The following is a 19,990-nucleotide window of genomic DNA, read 5'->3' on the forward strand; positions in this document are numbered from 1 at the left end:
CCCAGAAGGTTTGTGTGTTACACAGACATGACTTTCTGCTCTCTCCTATCCCACTCATTCCTACCATTGTCAAGAGGAGAGACCTTAGGAAGTGTACAGGACAACCTGAGCTTGTGAGGGGACTGGGTGAGCAGGCTAGGGAAGGGGCAGCAGAGCAGGGAGACTTTGGTGATTCCAATTAACCTACTTTTAGTTGTTTTCAGGTCTCCTTTCTCCAGCTAGGATCTCTGGGGTCGGGGGGGGGGGGGGAGGGGAAGATAGACATTTAACTGTCTGACAGTTACAGGTGAGAGTCACACACCTCCCATTGAGCCTAGGGATTCACCAACGCTTTCGTTCTTTTAAATGTAACAGCTTATTTGACTAACTTCACCACAGACACAATTTCTCATGTTCATATCTCTCTCCAAGGAAATGGGCTAGATACTTCCCTTTATAAAACAGAACAATTAAGAGGAGGGAGAAGGCAAGAGGGAAATGTAACCAGGGAAAGGGAGGAAGGAGAGATGCAAGAAACATGTTCCCCTCAGTGGATATTGTTTTCTATGGTCACACTCCTTGCAGAAGAGTCTTTCAAACCATTCAATATTCTCTGTGGACCAACGACGGACCTATCCCTTACCCAGAGGAGATTTAGCACCTGGGGAGAGCTGGCTGCAGCCCTGCTGGGAGCCAGGGGCAGGGGCAGGGGCATTTCCATTGCCCAGTTCAAATCACTTCTCCGGCTGTGCTGCTGCAGAGCAACACAAACCCAGTTCTTATAAAGCGCATGTGATCAATCCTCAGATGGCCCATCCCTCCCCTACGCGGACCGGCAAAATCGCAGGAGGAAGCTGAACTCGTTTTGGCTTCTCTCGACCGCTTTGTCCGATAGGGAGTAAAACTGAAACCTATTACGTAAAGAGACAACGTTATATATGTGTGTCCTCGTCCTGTTAAAACACCGGGAGGACGCTGTAAAGGCTGGAGGGAGCTCGGAGGCTACAGGAAAAGCACCCGCTTGTTCTGCAAACTGCGGCGGCAGCACAGAGGTATTGTTGGCTACTGTGATTTAAACTTTGCTCCAGTGTTTGGACAGAGAATTTTGTCAGTGGGAATTAGTCAACGCTCCGGGTTGTATGCAGAAGAAACACGCAACAGGCGGATTTTTCTCTTTCTTTGCTCTGTGTGTGGGGGGACGTGTGTCTATGTACACTAGGAGATGCCGAGGATACCAGAGACGGAAATACGCAGGGGATTATTTTTAAGGGGCTTTAGTAGAATTTGGTTAGGGAGCTCTTTTAATAGCATCCTGCTGCTGATTCCAAGCTGGTCCATTAATTGAGTGGCTCCAGTAAGTATCTCAGTGGGGAGATGTCCTGAAACTCTCTATTCAAGATGCTGTGGGTCCTAGTTCTCTCCCTGGCTTAAACTACAGCTGATGATACCGTCTCAGTATGGACAAAACGAACCGGGAACGTATCCCCTGTTCTGGTTAATGGGTCCCTCCCAAACCAGCCCTGCCTGCTGCAAATATACCTGTTCTTTTCAAGGAGGCTCAGGATACTTTCTACCTCTTGCCTGGTCACAGGGTCTGGTTTTTGCCTTCTGGCTATTTGTTAGTCAGGTCACAAGTTTTCAGGTGAATGTTCCGTTTTTGGAACAATGGTTGGGGGTGGGGATGGAGGGCTGAGAGCCATTGAACCAAACTGTAAACCAAGCATATGATGGAAACCATCTCAAGCCAGAGGGTGCTGCCATACCCCTAGTTCCAGCACTACACCCTGTCTAGTTGGCATCTCTAACTACTTTAGGCAACTCTCCACCTAGCAAGCTGGCTTTGGGGGAGAGATTGGCACTTTAGAATGGATCCACATCACTGTATCAGCAGTCTAGGGCTCAGATCCTCAAAAATATTTAGGGTCCTGACTTCCATTGAAATCAATGGACATTCAGAGCTTCACTAGTGTTAGGGATCTGAGCTGAGGTGCCCGGCTCAGACTGTGTGAATCCCCTTGTTGTTCCAGTGACTATGGACGTGCTTAAAAGTTAGGAGTTGTGGGGCTCCGCATTGCAATTAATAAGTCCTTTTGTGGATCCAGGCCTCAGACGCTACAGTAATAGGGGCCATATAAGTACTACTGAGAGATGTGACATTTTATGCAACTCCTTTAATGAACTAGTTTGATAATTTAATGAACTAAGCTTTATCTTTAAAAGAAAATCGGACCATTTCTTTTGAGTGCTGGCTCACTGGCCCTGGTGAGTGAGGGCCTCTGCTTATTGACAAGGTGAGCTTCCCACAGACAGGGCCCTAGCAGCATGTCTCGGCCCTGAGCTGCCGGGGGAGAGGAGGGGATCCTGTGACAGAACTGGTCACTCTCCATGTCCCAGGCAGTTCTTGGCCTGCCTGAATCTACCAACTAGTGCAAAACCTGCTGGTGAGTTTATGGGAATTGGGACTGAGACCCTCTGTATAAAATCTATTACCTGGGAACAGCCATTAATTGCCTCTGAGGTAGGCTGGATTCCATAATGGTTAATTTAAGTGTTGGGGGGACATCGAGAACTCCTGTGGCACTGGGAACGTTCCAGAAGCCTGGAAAAAAGTTATTGTTGTGCCACTATTTAAAAAGGTAAATGGGACTACCTGGGTAATTATAGGCCAGTCAGTCTGATGTTAGTTCCAGGTAAGATAATGGAGTGACTGATACAGGGCTCAATTAATAGAGAATTAAAGGAAGATAATATAAATAATGTCAATCAACATGTTTATGACATATAGATCCTATCTAACTTGGTATCATTGTATTTTTTTTAGACAAGATTACAAGTGTGGATGAAAAAGATAAGTGTTGATGTAATAGACTTCAGTAAGGCATTTGACTTGGTACCATGTGAAATTTTGATTAAAAAACTAGAATGATATAAAATGAACATCGCCATGTTACATGGATTAAAAACTGGCTAACTGATAAACTCTGAGAGACAAGTTTGGTGAGGTAATAACTTTTGTTGATGAAAGAAGCTTTTGAGCTATTCAGAGTTTGCAGAAGAAGCAGCTTGAAATCTCTCACCAAAAGAAGTTGGTCCAAAAAAAATATTACCTCCCTAGCTTTTCTCTCTAAAATCCTGAGACCAACACAGCCACCACAATTCTGCTCACAGGTCACAAAATGTAATGTGGGGTGGGGGGAAGGAATCATCATTGAGCAGTGTGTTTCCAGTGGGTTCCTGTAGGGGTCAGTTCTTGGCCCTACGCTATTTACATTTTTATTAGGGCTGTCAAGTGATTAAAAACAAAGACCAATTATTTAAATATTTTTGGATGTTTTCTACATTTTCAAATTAATTTCAGTTACAACAGAGAATACAAAGCGTGCAGTGCTCACTTCATATTCATTTGATTACAAATATTTGTACTGCAAAACACAAAAGAAATAGTATTTTTCAGTTCACCTGATACAAGTATTGTAGTGCAAACTCTTTATCATGAAAGTTGAACTTACAAATGTAGAATTGTGTAGAAAAAATAACCCCTCACAAATAAAAACTTGGGCCCACTAGAAAAGATTGCCTCTGAACACCAGTACATCCTCATGATCATGGATTGTGCCACTGGGTACCCAGAAGCAGTCTCATTACAGATTGCCACTACCCCTAAGATAGCTGCCAAACTCATCAAGGCCTTTGCATGGGTAGGGATACCCCATTAAATCTTAATGGATCAGGGGACAAATATGACTTCCCGATTGATGGCTGACTTCTACCACCTCTTAGATATGAGCCCTCAGAACATCCCTATATCATCCCTGGATGGATGAATTGATGAAACGTTTTAATGACCTTGAAGAGCATGCTACACACATTTGTGGAAGAGAATCCACAACAATAGGATACGCTACTCCTAGCTGCCTTGTTTGCCATATGGGCAGTACCCCAAGAATCCACAGGGTTCTCCCCCCTTCAAACACCTATATGGGAGACAGCTGCGAGGAATCTTTGACGTGATGAAGGAGGGCTGGGAAGAGCGAGACCCAGGCAAAGGGGATGGTCCATCATGCGCTACAGCTCTGAGAGCGGCTTCAGGCACTAGAGACCTTTGCCAGGGCAAATCTTAGGCAGGCACAGAAGACTCAGGCACAACAACTATAACAAGGGAGCCAGGCTACAAAGCTTTGAACCCGGTGATCAGGTCCTAATCCTGTTGCTCTCAACCAAACACAAACTATTGGCTAAGTGTCAAGGCCCCCTCGAAGTCATGCAGCAGATCAAACTGCTCAATTGTGATGTTTGGCTACCAGGCCAGGGCTGCGAGACATGCACATATCACATCCATTTGCTAAAAGCTTGGAGGAGCAAAGAGGCTTTACTGGTCACTCCCTACCCTTCCCCCACACACACCCCTGAACCAGAATTAGGAAGCCTGGCTGATGAACCCTTTGAGGCCATTAGTGATAGCAAGAGGACTCAACCTGACCCAGAGAGAGCAATTGTAAGGACTTCTGTGGTCCCACCCTGATGTCTTGTTGGCTCAGCCGGGATGGATGACCATTGTGAGCCATCATATTGCCACTGTACCAGGACAGAAAGTACATAACCTCTACCAGCCCCTTCCCAAGAAGATGTTAGAGGCTGTCTAGAAGGAAAATGAAGTCATGTTGGACATGACCCTGATGGAAAAATCTCATACGGAGTGGCAAAGCTGAATAGTCCTAGTCCCAAAACCAAATGGCTCCAACCGGTTTTGTATTTACTTTAGAAAGGTGAACAATATATCCCAGTTCAACACCTCCCCAATTCTGCAGGTCAATGAACTCCTTGAGAAATTAGTCAGGGCTAAGTTCCTATCAACTTTGGATCTCACTATTGATTGCCCTGGCTACTTGGATCACAGCAGCCCCCAACGGTAGATTTGCTCAAATTGATTCCCAGCTGACTGGTAGCAGTCAGGCATTGCAAGCATCCATAGGGCTATCACCACTCACTTCTCAACTGGCAGAGCAGGTCTCATCTTGGTATTGCTGTGCTTCAGGGTGGAAAGCAATTTGCAAAGTTTCATGAAAGTGTCCTTACACATGCAAAAGTTTTACAGCCATTGGGCACCATCCCATACCTGCATCACTATGCAGTCCCACCAGTCTGTTTGTTTCCTGGGCCCAGGCACGTCTGTGTGCATGTCCTCCTCACATTCTTCCTCATGCCAGTGGGCTCCTAGCTCAGCTCTGCACGTACTGAAGGATAATGCGCAAAGTGTTTGCAATGCTCACAACAGCAGTGTATAGTTGAGTGGGCTCCATGCTTGTAGTGCTATGGCGTCTGCATGGATAGCCCAGGAAAAAAGGCATGAATTGATTGTTTGCCTTTGCTTTCAAGGAGGGAGGAGACTGATGACATGTACCCAGATGCTTCCCAACAATGTTTTTGTCCCATCAGGATCCTAGCCCAGAATTCAAATGGGCAGCAAGTATTGTGGGATAGCTACCCACAGTGCACCACTCCATGAGTCAATGCTAGCCATGGTATTGAGAATGCACTCCACTGACCTAATGTGCTTAGGGGGGACATGCACCATCAACATTATAAAATCAGTTGCTAAAGATCGACTTCTATAAAATCAACATAATTTCATAGTGTAGACATGCCAAAGGAGTTAAGAAGTTCACCTAGCCTAGCTGACACCTGACCAGACGAACCAATGGGGGAACAAGATGTTTCAAAAGGAAGGAGGGAAGTCTCCTTTGTTTAGAGTCAGTTTCAGCCGGAATGAAAAAGATCAAGGAATCAGGCTCTTATCAAATTAGTAAGTTTTAGAAAAGAATAAATAAGTTTGTTTGTTTTCTTTTTGTGACTTTTTGTCTTTGTGCAATTAGAGGAATAATCAAATTAGGAATTCTTTTGTGTACTAAATTTTGCCCAGGGGAACGTCCTCTGTGTTTTGAATCTGTTGTCTGTGAGATCAGCTTGTATGCTATCTCCCAGAGGATTTTTTCTTTTACCTTTCTTACCTTTAATTAAAAGCTTTCTTTTTAAGAACCTGATTGGGGTTTTTTCCCCTTTTTTCCCACTTGTTTTTTTATCCAAGGGGATTGGATCTGTACTCACCAGGGATTGGTTGGGGGGGGGGGGGAGGGAGGGGGAATGAGTAATAAATCCTTTTTTTAAGATCCAAGGGGTTTGGATCAGTGTTCACCAGGGAATTGTTGGAGGAGTCTCTCTAGGCTGCTCAGGGAGGGGAAGGTTTTGAGGGGGAAGACAGAGTTTTCCAAATGATTCAAACATTTGAATGGTGGCAGCCCATTGATCTAAGATGGTAATTTAAGCTTAGGAGGTTCACATGCAAGTCCCCACATCTATACTCATAGGTTTCACTCCCACTCTGAACCTTAGACACTCATCAAGACCTTCCTCTGTTCTGACGGATTCACCTCCCTACACTCCAGCTTTTCCAAGTCCCATCTATTGATTTCAGGATCCTGTTCCAAACTGCTCTCATAATTTTTAAAATCCTTCACAAACAGCCTTCCCCATGGTTCCCCACTCTCTTCTCCCACCCCCTCTCCTCCCACTTCTATGGTTCCTTATTCCTTTATTTCTTTAATCAAACTCATCACTATTGGTGTGAGAACCCTCTCGTCTGTAGCCCCTGCTGTCTGGAACAAGCTCCCTGTATCATTCCCCAGCCCACTGACTGTCTCATTCAACTCTCCTATTAGAATGAATCTCTTCTCCTCTGCCTTTAATTCATCCACAGGACTGAATTAGCTAATTTATTCACCCTGCAAAGGATTAATTTCTCCCCCCAGTCACACCGAAGGGAGTGAGGAGAAATCTATGGGTTGCCAACAGCTTTCTCCACAGTAGGAGGGACATGTGACTGCCTGTGCTGGCATCCATGCATAGTTCTCAGAAATAACTCCTCCGGCTGCTAGGCTTTGGGGTCATTTGACTTCTATCTCCCAGAAGGTTTTGTGCATGACCTGATAATTTTGGATTACTTCTATTGGTCACATCCTGCTTCCTGTTATGCTAGTGTACATCCACAGTAACTAAACTGAAGTCAAGATCTGTCTTTACTCATTCAGTCCAAGATAGTCAGGAAAATTGCCATCCCATCCCTTCTCCCATATTTACAGAGATAAAGAACATCTGCCAGGGAGTACAATAAAATATAGGAGCATAAAGAAACTAACCTCAATAACCTACAATTTGTGTCCTTTCTAATTATCCTCTTCTGCTTCTTTATTTCTGTTTTCCCCACCTTGAAGTGATGACTGATGCTCACAATAACTGGTAGGGCTTCAGGACATGATTTGCCACCCTACCCTCTCAGATTGATCCTAGTATCAAAGTGAAGCACTAGGGCCCAGTGGTGTGGGGGTATCCCAGGGCATTGCTTTACTGCGACAAAAGGGAAGTGGGAAGAGAAAAGAGGCAACCTCTCCCATCCACTCCCTCTTAAGGCAACCCTAGGATACTTTATAGTTGAAGACAAAAGGTGGGATTCATCAAGTTATGTAGGCACCTAAGTACCTTTGTAAATTACAATCAAAGTGGAAGAAAACAGTATTTATTAGGGCTGTTGATTAATCACAATTAACTCATGCGATTAACTCAAAAAATTAATTGTGACTAAAAAAATTAATCAATAGAATGCCCATTAAAATTTATTAAATATTTTGGTTGTTTTTCTACATTTTCAAATATATTGATTTCTATTACAACATAGAATATGAAGTGTACATTGCGATAAAGACTCCTGTGACACTTTAGACTAACAGACATATTGGAGCATAAGCTTTCGTGGGTGAATACCCACTTTGTCAGATGCACGTTGTTGTATCCTTGGGGCAGCCGGTGTAGGAAGCAATCACTTGAGGCCAGAGAGCAGACAGCTAACCAAAACCTCCATTTTATTTACAGAGACAGAGAGCTCCCTCAGCCGGTTGAAACCGGCTGAGCTATCCCTTAATAGTCTAACTCAGTTGCCATAGTAACAAAACCCATGACAACCAAATACACAACATATTCCTCCCCCCCAATAAGAACATCCCCTAAATAAAACACACACTAAACTAGAGAAGGAGGGTAGACTGCCTCCATTCCCGGCTAAACCCTGGGGATTATTTTGCCCCATAACCGTGGGTTCGCCCTAACTAAAGATCCAGCCGATGAGGAGGCCTTCTGTCTCTAGGTGGATTACGGCGAACTTCTGGTGGTGTTGCACCCGAAAGTACTAGGGGCTCAGGGTCCGCAGCACGAATAGGTGAGGAGGTGGTATCAGCTCGTGCTGGGCAAAGGGGTATCTCAGCTGCCGGCAGTAATGGAGGAGAACAGTCAGGAACAGGTGACTCATGATTCGGTGTCTCACCAGGAGGGGTGAAGTCAGACCCCTCAACTGCAGATGGGTCCTGAAGACTGGCATGACCTGGCAACAGCTGATCTACATGTCGCCGCCAGGTAAGATTCTCTGCAGTCCAGACTGTATAGGAAACAGGTCCTGTTTGAGTGATGACTGTGGCCAGGACCCATTTAGCTCTGGAAGTATAATTCCGAGCCAAAACTGGCTGCCCTGGGCTAAAGGTTCGGTCTTTTGCTCTGGGTGCCCGTCTGATGACTTGATATTGCTGCTGATGTTGCACAGTTTGTCTGGGTTCAGAAGGTTTCAGCAGATCAAAGCAAGTGTGCAGCTGTCGTCCCATCATTAGAAAGGCTGGGGAAGCCTGGGTCGTAGCATGAGGTGTGTTTCTATAGGAAAGTAAGAAGGTATCCAGACGCTTTTGAATGGAGTGTTGTCCCTTTGCTGATTTCAAAGCGTTTTTCATTGTCTGCACAAATCTTTCAGCTAATCCGTTGGTGGACGGATGATATGGTGCTGACGTGATGTGGTGTATCCCATTTGCCTTCATAAAATTTTGAAACTCCTGAGAGACGAACTGCGGTCCGTTGTCGCTCACAAGTTGTTCTGGCAGACCAAAACGACTAAAGAGTCCTCGTAGTTTTTGGATAGTACTCTCTGCAGTAGTGGACTGCATTATAGAGACTTCTGGCCATTTAGAATGGGCATCTACTGCCACCAAGAACATGCTTCCTTCAAGGGGGCCAGCAAAGTCAACGTGAATACGTTGCCACGGGTTTTCAGGCCAGTCCCATGGGTGTAGGGGTGCCCACTGGGGTGCATTTCTTACACCCTGACATGACATACAAGCTTTTGCCTTCTCTTCAATAGCACCGTCCAATCTAGGCCACCAAAAATAGCTTCGTGCAATTTCCTTCATGCACACTATTCCACAGTGACCGGAATGTAGCTGTTCTAACATCTGTGATCTCAGGGGTGGTGGAATAATGACACGCCTCCCCCACAACAAACAACCAGATTGGACCGATAACTCCGTCCGCCTGGACATGTAGGGAACAAGGTCGGGTGAGACCGGAGAGGTTTGTCGAGATTTTCCATGCATCACCAGGTCCATAACTTGGGATAATACTGGGTCAACGTGGGTTGCCTTCTTTATCTGAGCAGCAGTGATGGGTGTATTCTCTACCTGTTCAAAGTAGAAGATTTCCTTTTGGGCACTATCTTGATGTTTGACCGGTAAAGGCAACCTTGAGAGGCCATCTGCATTGCCGTGCAGAGTGGATTTCCGATATTTGATTTCATATGCGTGTGCAGAAAGTATCAATGCCCAACGTTGCATACGACTAGCAGCTAATGGGGGAATGCCTGTGTAGGGTCCAAAAATTGATGTCAGAGGTCGATGGTCTGTAAGAAGAGTAAACTTTCGCCCAAATAGGTACTGATGAAACTTCCTAATTCCAAAAACAATTCCTAATGCCTCACGTTCGATTTGGGCGTAGTTAGTTTCTGCTTTGCTTAGAGTGCGTGAAGCAAAAGCAATAGGTCTTTCTTCTCCCGAAGGCATAATGTGTGACACGACCGCTCCCACTCCATAAGGAAGCATCGCAGGCCAATTGCAGGGGTAAGGATGGATCAAAGTGCGTTAGAACTTCAGAATTTAACAATGCATCCTTAGCTTTGTTAAATGCAACATCACAGGCTTCAGTCCACTTCCAGGCCTTGTTCTGCCCCAGGAGCTCATGAAGTGGTTTTAGCAGTGTGGCTAACTGTGAGATGAACTTTCCATAATAGTTCAGTAGTCCTAGAAATGAGCGTAGCTGGCTTACATTTTGAGGTGGGGGAGCCTCCACAATAGCTTTAACTTTTGCAGGGGCCTTATGAAGACCTGCAGAATCGATGATGTGTCCCAAATATTCAACAGAGGGCTTGAAGAATTCACACTTGTCTTTGCGAACTCGTAGGCCATACTCTTCCAGTCTTTGTAGGGTAGCCTCTAAATTCTTTATGTGATCCTCTTCATTTCTTCCAGTGACCAGGATATCATCCAGATAGCACTGAACTCCTGACAAGCCACACAAGATCTGGTCCATAGCCCTCTGGAACAGGGCGGGAGCCGATGTGATTCCGAAGGGTAGGCGACAGTATCGATAAAGCCCCTTATGAGTCACAATAGTCAACAGCTCTTGGGACTTTTCATCGACGTGCATCTGTAAATATGCTTGACTCAGATCAATCTTACTGAACTTTTGTCCCCCAGCCAGGCCTGCGAAGAGGTCATCAATGCGGGGAAGCGGGTATTGTTCTGCACACAACACTGGGTTGACAGTGACTTTAAAATCACCGCAAATCCGGAGAGAGCCATCTTTCTTCACTATTGGAACGATAGGAGTGGCCCATGAGCTATGGGTAACTGGTATTAGGACTCCATTGGTGACCAGGCGCTCCAGGTCTGCTTCAACTTTTGGCCTGATGGCATATGGCACAGTTCGGGCTTTCAGATATTTTGGTGGACTGCCAGGTTTAATGTTCAATGTCACAGTGATTCCCTTCATACTTCCCAAATCATCTCCAAAAACAGCAGCATGTTTCCTTAGAATAGGGGTTAGACTGGTTTCTTCTTTAGTCATCCGGTGCACTTCTGCCCAGTTCAGCTGAATCTTCCCAAGCCAAGACCTACCCATTAAGGCTGGGTAGTCACCTCTCACCACAAACAGTGGCAATTTAGCCGCCTGTCCATTGAGCTCCACCTTAACATCAATAGAGACCAACATGGGCACAGCTTCACCTGTATACGTCTTCAGAACAGTTTTTGTTGCCTTAAGCGGAAGATGCTGTAGCTTTTCCTTATACACAGTCTCCGGAACCAGCGAGACAGCTGCACCGGTGTCTAGTTCCATGCGTATAGGTTTGCCCTCCAATAAGGGGGTTACCCAGTATTCATGTGAGCCCGCTGCCAAAGACAAAACATGCAGTGGCACTTCCTCTTGTGAGGAGGTGTCACCTTGATCATCCTGGGTCTGCTCTAGGGTATGCAAGGTTCCTCTTTTTGTCGGCCAGACCACAGGCCTCTTTTTCTTTTGTTTACAGGCATACTCAATGTGTCCCTTTTTGCCACAGTGTCGACACACCAGGTCCTTACACCAGCACTGATGCCTGGTGACCCAGCTTACCACAGCGGTAACATCCTTGACTCTGCACCGTTTTGTGGGTCAGTTCTTGTGACACTTTTTGCACCCTAGGGGATGCACCGATGTATTGTGCCTCCCTTGTAGCCAGTTCCATGGAGACAGCAATATCAACAGCCTTCTGTAATGTAAGCTGAGCCTCTGTCAGTAGGCGCTTCCGTATAGCTTCACTGCAGAGGCCACACACTAACCTGTCACGCAGGGCATCATTTAACATCTCTTTAAATTCACAGTGTTCTGCTAGCTTTTTTAAAATGGCTACAAATTGTACAACTGTTTCATCTTCCTTTTGGTCTCTTTTGTGGAACCTATATCTTTCAGCAATTACCAGTGGTTTTGGGGAGAAATGAGACCCCAGGATTTCCACAATGTCACTGTAAGATTTAGTCTCAGGCTTAACAGGGTGTAGTAAGCTGCGTAGCAGAGAGTAGGTTTTAGCCCCTACAACAGTTAAGAATATTGGCACTTTCTTCGCTTCTGTAATGTCATTTGCAATACCAAAAAGCTCAAAACGCTCAGTATACACATGCCACTGCTCTGTATTCTCATCAAAAGGCTCCAGGGGCCTGGTCAGAGTAGCCATGATTTTTAGTTTCACTTTCACAGTCAGTGCAACAAGCAGCTTTTTTTCTTTGTTTGGTCTTTACCTTGACTTCTACTTCCTTCTGTTACTGGAGCAGCACCAGGATCCCACCCTCGTCGCCAGTGTTGTATCCTTGGGGCAGCCGGTGTAGGAAGCAATCACTTGAGGCCAGAGAGCAGACTGCTAACCAAAACCTCCATTTTATTTACAGAGACAGAGCTCCCTCAGCCGGTTGAAACCAGCTGAGCTATCCCTTAATAGTCTAACTCAGTTGCCATAGTAACAAAACCCATGACAACCAAATACACAACACACGTAGTGGAAATTTCCAGAGGCAGGTATAAATATGCAGGCAAGAATCAGTCTAGAGATAACGAGGTTAGTTCAATCAGGGAGGATGGAGCCCTCTCCTAGCAGTTGAGGTGTGAAAACCAAGGGAGGAGAAACTGCTTTTGTAGTTGGCAAGCCATTCAGTCTTTGTTTAATCCTGAGCTGATGGTGTCAAACTTGCAAATGAACTGAAGCTCAGCAGTTTCTCTTTGAAGTCTGGTCCTGAAGTTTTTTTGCTGCAGGATGGCTTCCTTTAAATCTGCTATTGTGTGTCCAGGGAGGTTGACGTGTTCTACAGGTTTTTGTATATTGCCATTCCTAATATCTGATTTGTGTCCATTTATCCTTTTCCGTAGAGACTGTCCAGTTTGGCCGATGTATATAGCAGAGGGGCATTGCTGGCATATGATGGCATATATTACACTGGTGGACGTGCAGGTGAATGAACCAGTGATGATGTGGCTGACCTGGTTAGGTCCTGTGATGGTGTTGCTGGTGTAGATATGTGGGCACAGTTGGCATCAAGGTCTATCACATGGATTGGTTCCTGAGTTAGAGTTACTATGGTGCAGTGTGTAGTTCCTGGTGAGAATATGCTTAGGTTGGCGGGTTTTCTTTGGGTGAGGATTGTCCTGCCTCCCAAGACCTGTGAAAGTGTGGGATCATTGTCCAGGATGGGTTGTAGATCAATGATGATGCATTGGAAAAGTTTTAGCTGAGAACTGTAGGTGATGGCCAGTGAAGTTCTATTGGTTTTGTCAGAGTGAGAACAGTTTTTTGTTTTGTTTTTGTTTTTTTCCTCCCTTTTTGCAAGTCAGATACTTTCTCCCTCCATGCAATTGCTAGGAGATAGAGCTAAACAGCCCTCTCTACAGGTAAACAATTACAGTAAGCATTTATATCTTTTGTTAATACAATAATGAGCAACAGCTGCATTTTGTTTATACATAGGTCATCCTGATATCTTATTTTTCACATCTATTTAGACTCTGGTCTATATTCCATACTTATACCCAAGGTCACAACAACTGCTCACACAGTTCTTTTCCACTCACCTCACACAATCCTCACTTCTACAAATCTCGCGTTATTAGGCTAACAGCTAGCCTGACTCTTGCTCACAAAAGAGACTGTTTGCATTGAAATCTCTGTCAAATTGCTGTCAATTCTTGCTCTACTTCCACAGTTTCTTTCTTGGGCTTGTCTCGCAGCAGGAGGCTTCTGGGTACACATCTGGCTCTGTTGATCTGTTTCCTTATTTCCTCATGCTGGTACTGTAGTTTTGAGAATGCTTGGTGAAGATCTTGTAGGTGTTGGTCTCTGTCTAAGGGGTTGGAGCAAATGCAGTTGTACCTCAGACCTTGGCTGTAGACAATGGATCATGTGGTGTGCCCGGGATGGAAGCTGGAGGCATGAAGGTAGGCATAGCGGTCAGTAGGTTTTCGGTATAGGGTAGTGTTAACATGACCGTCACTTATTTGTACTGTGGTGTCTTGGAAGTGGACCTCCTGTGTCGATTAGTACAGGCTGAGCTTGATGGTGGGGTGGAAGCTGTTGAAATCTTGGTGGAATTTTTCCAGAGTCTCCTTCCCATGGGTCCAGATGATGAAGATGTCATCAATGTAGCTTAGGTAGAGAAGGGGCGTGAGTAGATGAGAACTGAGGAAGTGGCGTTCCAGGGGAGCCATAAAAATGTTGGCATACTGTGGGGCCATGCGGGTGCTCATAGCGGTGCCACTGGTCTGGAGTTATATATTGTCACCACATTTGAAATAGTTGTGTGTGAGGATAAAGTCATAGAGCTCAGCAACCAGTTGTTCTGTGGCATCATCAGGGATACTGTTCCTGACGTCTTGTATTCCATCTGTGTGTGGGATGTTTGTGTAGAGAGCCTCTACATCCATTGTGGCTAGGATGGTGTTTTCTGGAAGATCACCAATGCATTGTAGTTTTCTCCGGAAATCAGTGGTGTCACGGAGATAGCTGTGAGCTGGTGGTGGCATAGGGTCTGAGTAGAGAGTCCACATATCCAGACAGTCCTTCAGTGAGAGAGCTGATTCCAGAGATGATGGGGCGTCCAGGATTTCCAGGCTTGTGGATCTTGGGTAGTAGATAGAATAACCCTGGTCAGGGCGCTAAGGGTATGTTAATTTGTTCCTGTGTTAGCGTAGGGAGTGTCCTGAGTAGATGATGCAGTTTCTTAGTGTATTCCTCAGTGGGATCTGAGGGAAGTGGCCTGTAGAATTTGGTACTGGAGAGTTGTCTGGCAGCCTCCTTTTGGTAGTCAGACCTGTTCATGATGACAACAGCACCTCCTTTATCAGCCTCTTGGATTATAATGTCCGGGTGGTTTCTGAGGCTGTGGATGGCATTGCGTTCTGCACGACTTAGGTTATGAGGCAAGCGATGTTGTTTTTCCACAATTTCTGCCCATGCACGTCGGCGCACGCATTCTATGTATAGGTCCAGACTGTCATTTCGACCCTCAGGAGGAGTCCATGTGGAGTTCTTCTTCCTGTGCTGTTGGTGGGAGGGTAACTGTGTATCGGTGTGCTGTTCAGTGTTATCTTGAAAGTATTCTTTGAGTCGGAGGTGGCAAAAGCAGGCTTCCAGATCACCGCAGAACTGGTTCATGTTCCTTGGGGTGGTGGGGTGAAAAGAGAGTCCCTGAGATAGGACAGACTCTTCAGCCAGGTAGTGTGTGTAGCTGGATAAATTGATATTGCTGGGTAGGTTAGGGGTACCACGATTGTGGCCCCATGTGGCAGGTAGGAGTTTAGACAGCTTACAGTCCTTTTTCCTTTTTAGAGAGGTGAAGTGAGTAATGTAGATTTCCTGTCTTATTTTAGTGAAGTCTGTTTGTGTGGAAGGTTGGTTGTTTATGGAAGTCTCCAGGTTAGAGAGCTCTTTTTTGATGTTTTCCTGTTTGCTGTATAGGATGCTGATCAGGTGGTTCCTCAGTTTCTTTGATAGTGTATGGCATAATCACTTAATATTTTGATTACAAATATTTGCACTGTAAAATGATAGTATTTTTTCAGTTCACCTCATGCAAGTACTGTAGTGTAAACACTTTATCGTGAAAGTGCAACTGATTACTGTAGTGTGTTTTTTGTTGTTGTTGTTACATAACTACACTCAAAAACAAAACAATGTAAAACTTCGGCGCCTACAAGTCCACTCATTCCTACTTCTTGTTCAGCCTAACGCTAAGACAAACAAGTTTGTTTACATTTATGGTAGATAATGCTGCCTGTTTCTTATTTATGTCACCTGAGAGTGAGAACAGATGTTTGCATGGCACTTTTGTAGCCAGCATTGCAAGATATTTACATACCAGAAATGTTAAACATTCATATATCTCTTCATGCTTTGGCCCCCATTCCAGAGGACATGCTTTCATGCTGATGATACTCATTAAAAATGTGTTAATTTAAATTTGTGACTGAACCCCTTAGGGGACAATTGTATGTCTCCTGTTCTGTTTTACCTGCATTTCGCCATATATTTCATGTGATAGCAGTCTCGGATGATGACCCACTACATTTTGTTTAAGAACACTTTCATAGCAGATTTGACAAAATGCAAAGACGGTACCAATGTGAGGTTTCTACAACACTCAAACCAAGGTTTAGGAATCCGAAGCTCTGTCCAAAATCTGAGCAGGACGAGATCTGAGCATGCTTTCAGAAATCTTAAGAGCAACACTTCAATGCAGAAACTACAGAATTGAACCACCAAAAAAGAAAATCAACCTTCTGTTGGTGGCATGTGACTCAGATGATGAAAAATGAATGTGTGTTCGTCCAATCTGCTTTGGATTGTTATCAAGCAGAACCCGCCATCAGCATGAACGCATGTCCTCTGGCATGGTGGTAGAAGCATGAAGGGACATATGAATCTTTAGCACATCTGGCACATAAATATCTTGCGACGCAAGCTACAACAGTGCCAGGTGAACACCTGATCTCATGTTGTAAACAAGAAGCGGGCAGCATTATCTCCTGCAAATTGTAACCAAACTTGTTTGTCTGAGTGACTGGCTGAACAGGAAGTAGGACTGAGTGGACTTGTAGGTTCTAAAGTTTTACGTTATTTTATTTTTGAAGGCAATTGTTTTTTGTACATAATTTTACATTTCTAAGTTCAACTTTCATGATAAAGAGATTGCATTACAGTATCTGTATTAGGTGGATTGAAAAATAGTTTATTTTGTGCACAGTGCAAGTATTTGTAATAAAAATAAATATAAAGTGAGCACTGTACACTTTGTATTCTGTGTTCTAAGTGAAATCAATATATTTGAAAATGTAGAAAACATCCAAAAATATTTAAATATATGGTACTCTATTGTTTAACAGCAGGATTAAGTGTGATTAATTTTTGTAATTGCTTTACAGCCCTAGTATTTATCCTTCTGTCACCAATTTGCTTCTCTTTCTCAATCCCAAGGTTCTCCCTCAAATCTAGCTTTTACTGTCTGCTACACAAACACCCATTCACCAACTTTAGTCCTCTCTCTCCCTGCACTCAGCCCTGCCAATCCAATCCATCCCTTCCCAGCTCCAAATGTCTCCAAGCTCCTCAGCTCCCTCCAGTATGACTCCTATCTGCTTGGAGACCCCCTCAGCCCTGCTTCACTCCCTCCTTTCCCCCAGGTTTTCTCCTACTTTAATCTCTCCACAGCTTGAAACCACTCTCCGCTCTGAAACTTCTCCCACTAACAAGATATGTTCTACTGTGTCCCAGTCAACCAATAAACCTTCTGTTTTATCTTGCTGGCTGAGAGTCCCCTGCATGTTCCCAGCTGTCCTATCCTGGTGGACTCACTGCAGGGAACTCATAGTCGGAACAGGGGTTCTGAACACTCCAATATCAGACTCGGGAATTACTGAAGCCAAGGAGGTTTGCCCTACTGAGTGTGTGCCCTGAGGGTTGACAACCTGCCATGGGGTCCTGTCAGAACTTCATTCTGAGAGGTTCCAGGGCACTGAGTCTGTGTGCCCATGACACCCTCCTACCCCCATCCCTGCCACCACCTGTCTCAGAAAGCCCAGCTCAGAAAACCCTACTTCTAGCTGTGTCTGGAAAACCAGGGCAGAGGCACTAGGAAGTATGTGCATATAGCCCTATGAACTGCCTACATGGGGCTAATGTGCAATGGTTAAATGAGAGGTCCACAGAAATCTGTTTTTATTAGGAAGTAGTTTTCCAATAGTGTCCAATGCCAGGTGCCCTAGAGGGAATTAACAGAACAGGAAATCATCAAGTGATCCATCCCCTGTCTCCCATTCCCAGCTTCTGGCAGACAGAGGCTCGGTACACCATTCCTGCCCATCCTGGCTAATAGCCATTGATGGACCTGTCCTCCATGAACTTGTCTAGTTCTCTTTTAGTTATAGTCTTGGCCTTCACAACATCCTCTGGCAAGGAGTTCCACAGGTTGACTGTGCATTGTGTGAAGAAATACTCCTTTTTGTTTGTTTTAAACCTGCTACCTATTGATTTAATTGGTGACCCCTAATTTCAGGGTCAGGCAAAAACAATGAGACAAATGGTGTTAAATTTGGTCTGTCTCATGTTATTAACTGGTTTTCTTGACTTTTACTGAACTAGGTGGTCAAGAAGCCTGCAAAAATATATTAAGAATCTCAGTAACTGTTTTAAATAAAAACAAAATAAATGATTGAATAAACTAGTGTTTACCTTCTAGAAATACTTTTACTTGTTCTTTCTGGTGAGAGGAAAATTGCATTTGCTTGAATGTTGTGTTCTGTTAGCCTGTTGCTTTACTCAGTGTGACTCTATCGACTTCTGGGAAGTTATTCCTGATTTACACCAGTGGGTGCCAGGGGAGAATCATGCTGTATATTTTGTAAATAGTTGCAGGAGAGTCTCATTTGTGCCTTGTTTTGTTTTTAGCAGACGGCTGAATCCATTATGGGAGGAAATCAGAGTTCAGTGAGTATCATAATAAACGGATCATTTCAGAGTCCAGCTAAATGAAATGCTCTGGAGCAAAGTATATGTAGGTCTGAGAGACCTGGGTCATCAGCAGGCGGGATTGAACCTTGGAGCTAAAAGTATGAGGCTCTACTGCGTGAACCAAAAGTCAGCTGGCATTTAACAAAGGCTGTAGAGCAGACTCACTAATCTCTCTCTCAGTACCTCTGGGTTACATATATATATTTCACAGGGAGATTAGCTTTGTGTTGTGGCATCATCTCATCTCTGCTCAGCTTAGTTTCTTAAAGGCAGAGCAGCTTCTCTTAGGCAAGAGAAGCTTCCTCTACCACAGCTGCACCCTCTCTTACAGCCTGCTCCTCGACCCAGATATTTGTTCCATTTCCCTACTTTATCCAAGGTCAGTTGGTATCATCCTTAACCCTGAATGTGACTCTCTACCTCTTCCATGTTTGCAGATCTGCTGCCTCTGCAACATGGCTTTCCCAAATGTAATCAAGTGATGCCCAAGTAGCCTAAGGGAGCTCAGGTCAATGTGTTGCTATTTCATGCATTCTTTATGTCTACGTTCTAATCATTTTGCAATATTCACATTTTTAATATCAAATATTTCAGCCAGAGTCTCATCTAGGAAATCAAACTGACGACAAAATGGGTAAGAGAATGACATTTCCCCTGTGCTGTCCTTATTTCTGCATGAACTGTCAGCTCTTGATTTTCCATAATGAAATTGAGAGCCTCGCTAGCATGGGGGTTTGATTCATGCTCCCGAAATATCTCTTCTCACTCAACAGGTTTGCATGGGGCTCAATAGTTCCCTCTCCACAGTTTGGCTTCTTTGCTCAGCTGCAAGGACAGATGCAATTGCTGTAAAAACAAGAGAAGCAGTTGCTAGGTCACATGTTTGGGTGCTGTGAGATTCTCACTAGCACTGCTCAAAAAGTTTCCATCAAAGCTGAGGGTTTTTTTTTTGTTTTTGTTTTTTTTTGGGGGGGGGGTTGGAAAATTTGGTTTTCTACTAAACAAAACTTTTCCTAAGAAGTGGGTGCTGTCCATGGCTAGTTTTGACTTTCCATCAGAAAACCAACAACTTGTTGTCTTTTGGCAACTGGATTTAGACTGAAGACTGTTTGGTTTTTGTTTTTATGAATGTCAGGGTTCCCTCACAACTCTGAACTCTGGGGTGCAGGTGTGGGGACCTGCATGAAAGACCCCCTAAGCTTACATTTTCACCAGCTTAGGTTAAAAATTTCCCCAAGGCACAAATTCCTTCCCTTTCCCTTGGACAGTATTGCTGCCACCACCAAGTGATTTAGACAAAGATTCAAGACAAGGACCACTTGAAGTCCCTATTTTCCCCCAAATCTCCCCCCAAGCCCCTTCACCCTCTTTCCTGGAGAGGCTTAAGAATAATATACTAACCAATTGCCTTTAATAAAAGTACAGACCAGACCCTTCATGTTTAGGACACTAAAATCAATCAGATTCTGAAAAGAAGAACTTTATTATAAAGAAGAAAAGTAAAAAGTACCTCTGTAAAATCAGGATGGAAGGTAATTTTACAAGGTAATAAAAGATTTAAAGCACAGA

Source organism: Mauremys reevesii, unplaced genomic scaffold (genome assembly GCF_016161935.1).
Source record: "Mauremys reevesii isolate NIE-2019 unplaced genomic scaffold, ASM1616193v1 Contig3, whole genome shotgun sequence".
Lineage (NCBI taxonomy): Eukaryota > Metazoa > Chordata > Testudines > Geoemydidae > Mauremys > Mauremys reevesii.